Source organism: Nannospalax galili, unplaced genomic scaffold, assembly GCF_000622305.1.
Source record: "Nannospalax galili isolate Female #2095 unplaced genomic scaffold, S.galili_v1.0 scaffold9269, whole genome shotgun sequence".
Lineage (NCBI taxonomy): Eukaryota > Metazoa > Chordata > Mammalia > Rodentia > Spalacidae > Nannospalax > Nannospalax galili.
Window position 1 is genome coordinate 3,796 of NW_008359451.1, and position 3,420 is coordinate 7,215.

Sequence of the window (3,420 nt, forward strand, 5' to 3'; positions counted from 1 at the left end):
GGGTTCCACCACAGACTGTGCTCCAGATTCCTGCCATGAGTTCCTGTTTTGACTTTCCTCAGTGATGAGCTGTGACCTGGGAGATGTAAGGTAAAATAAACCCTTTCCTTCCCAAGCTGGTTTTGGTCAGTGTTTTTAATTACAGCAATTGAAGGCAAACTAAGACAACCTTTATTCATAAACAGCGTTTATAAGTAATTGGAGAGATAAATACACCTCACCCAAAATGCCTCTGAGCTCAAAAGTGTTCTAGGCTATAAAACTTGATGTATTAAATATTAAATACTAGCATTATACTGCTATGAATTATCAATAAGATGCCATATTTAATGATCAAATTACCAAGTAGCAATAAGAAGAGAAGTTCAGAAGAAAATTCAGAGCAAGTGTATGGATTTAACATAAAACAGAACCAAAAATAAACACACCTAAATCTGTGGAAGATTGTGTGCTTGGGTGCAAATGTGTGTGTATGTGTGTGTACATGTGTATGTGCATGTGAATATAAGAGTGTATATGTGTATGTATGACTGTGTGTATGTATGTGTGTACATGTATGTATGCACATGTATATGTGTGTGCTCATGTATGTGGGGAGGTGCATGCATCTGCATGCAGAAACCAGAGGTCAATCTCGTGTCATGTCCCAAACACCATCCACCATGTTGTTTTGAGATGTGATCTCTCCATTGGCCACAATGAGCAGGCAAGGCTGGCAAGTGAGTCCAGCGAACTGGCTGTCTCTCTGTCTGCTCTAACCTATATGATTACAAACACAGATATGACACCTTGCTTTTTTTAAATTTTTACAAAAACTTTAGTGAGAATTTCATACCTGTATATAAGGTATTTCGATCAAATCCATGCCCACTCCCTCCCCTCCAACATCCCCCCCTCGAAAAGGTAACCCTAAAATCTAAAATCTTTTAAGGATTAGATACAAGATCCCAAATATTTTGACATTTTTGGCCTTTGGAACAGAGTTGGAATGATACAGAGAAGATTAGTATGGCCCTTGCACAAGGATGACTCCTTGCTTTTTTTACATGTGGTCTAGGAATTGAACTTAGGCTCTCATTCTGGTATGGCAAGTACTTACTGACCTATCTTCCCCTGTCCTGTGGGAGATTTTAACAAAGCTTGTTAAAAACTTCCCATTTGATATTTTGCATTTCCTTTCATACCAGCTGCTCAGGCACTAAGGTTAACAATCAATGATTAGGGCCTCATTAAGCCACAGAGTTTCTGTACAGAAATGAAACAACTAGGGAAGGGAAGAGGAAACCCACTGAATGGGAAAAAAATCTTTACCAGCTAGACATCGGACAGAGGATTAATATCCAGAATATACAAAGAATTCAAAAAACAGAGAAACATAAAAATAAACATCCCAATAAAAAGATGGGCTAAGTACCCAAACAGCGGGTTCTCAAATGAAGAAATGAAAATGACTAAGAAAAACATTCTTAGCAATTAGACAAATGCGCATAAAAACCACTTTAAGATTCCATCTTACCCCAGTCAGACTGGCTAAGATCAAGAGAACACAAAACATGAAATGCTGCTGAAGACATTGAGAAAGAGGAACACTCATTCACTGCTGGTGGGATTGCAAACTCGTGCAACCACTATGGAAAACAGTGTGGAGAACTCTCGAAATCTAAATATGAATCTACTAAATATGATCTGGTTATACCTCTCCTTGGCATATACCCAAAGGACTCATACTACTAAAGAGATACTGTGCATCCATGTCTGTTGCTGCTCTCTTGACAATAGCTAAGGACTAGAAACAAACTAAATGTCTCTCAACTGATAAGTAGACTTGTATTCAGCAGTAAGAAAAGATGAAATTTGCAGATAAATGAATAGAACTAGAGACTGCTATACTGTGGAGTTCTATTCATCAGTAAGAAATGGAGTTGTACTCAGCAGTAAGAAAAGATGAAATCATGAAACTTGCAGGTAAATGGACAGAAATAGAGACTTCTATTTCTCAAACCCAGAAAAAGCAAGTGTGCATGTTCTCCCTCATTAGCAGGTTGTAGCACCAATCCCTTATATGTGAGTATATATCCTGATGTAACATCAGGAGCCAGGAAAATGGAAAGGAAACATGGGGATAAAGGAATACAGCTTGCAAGACCAGAATAGTAAGAGACAGGTGTTATCAAGCTCGAAATCGGGGGGTGCTTTACCCGGGAAGGGTATAGAGAGGGCTATATAGGAGGACTGGAAAAGGGAGGGATATGCAGGGGGCCATGATGGGGAGGAGGGAACTTGAGAGGGGGGATAGCTGGTGGTGGGTGTTATTGGAAGGAGGGTGGGGATAATGGGAGCATTTGAATTGGGGATGAGGAGGGAGGTCAGAAGTGGGGGGACAGAGAGTAGAGATGAATGGATCTTGGGGGACTAGGGATGCCAGAGAAAATTGTGTTGCCTTTAAACCTGCTAAGAAATGCACATAAGGTGTCTGAACATTAGTGTATATGTATACCTGGGGACTGTATGGCAAGGAACACGGTGCCAGATAGGAGAGACTTCCCTTTGAATGACTGGTCAGAGTGATCCAAGAGACTCTCAAAATAGCACAGGCTATTGCCAGAGCTCTTGGTTATCTCTCAAAACTGAAAGATAAGACCCTACTACTGAAAACAGGATATAACTTTGGACTCAGGACTTGGAGCAATGGAGCTGGAACTGACCTGGAAGCCTTGTACCTGAGCTCTCATAGGTCTAGAGGATACTATACAAGCTGCAATGGGAGAAAATCAATCAACGGTCCAACCCAGCCCTAAAGCCTAATAACCATAACGACCAGCACATCCTAAGAAATATCCATTGAAGTACACATAGCTTTAAGAATATATTTCCTAGTATCAGCTATAAAATCAGAAAAACTCTAAGCAACCTTAGTATCCCAGGACAGGGGACTGATTAAAATATAAATTCATTCAAAATTCCTTTAAAAAATAATCAAGACTTTCTATGTATTTATACTATTATAAGATATATTCCATCAGTTGAACCTTCCTTTTCCAAGAAGAATTGAGTTACTAAGTTTACACTGCCGTGGGTTGTTTGGTTAGTTCTGTGATTGGTTGATATTTCAACCAGGGGCATGAAAACAGTAAAATCCTGTGCTAGGACTCTAACCCACCTTAATCCTCACTCTGTTTGAAGGTTTCTCATGTAATAATAGCAAATGTAAGAGGGAAAAGTACATTTACTATCTCAGCAAGTGTCTAATAATGATGAACACACAGCTCTGGTAAAGCCTTTAGCTTCAGCTCCTGTTCACATCAGGTCGGTGTGCATCTTATCCTCCCTCCACTCTGAATCCAACCCTTGGCGTCCTCCTATCTTCTCAATGCTGAAAACAGTAAGTACTGAATACAAATACCAATACTCAGTTGGACG

At 39.9% G+C, this 3,420-nt stretch overlaps 1 non-coding gene across 1 annotated transcript; it reads left to right on the plus strand.

The window, feature by feature from the left end:
• Positions 1-957: 957 nt before the first annotated feature.
• LOC115068492 lies at positions 958-1,061 on the plus strand. Its single transcript, XR_003847833.1, has one exon. It is a non-coding gene; the product is annotated as a U6 spliceosomal RNA (small nuclear RNA).
• The last annotated feature ends 2,359 nt before the right edge of the window (positions 1,062-3,420 follow it).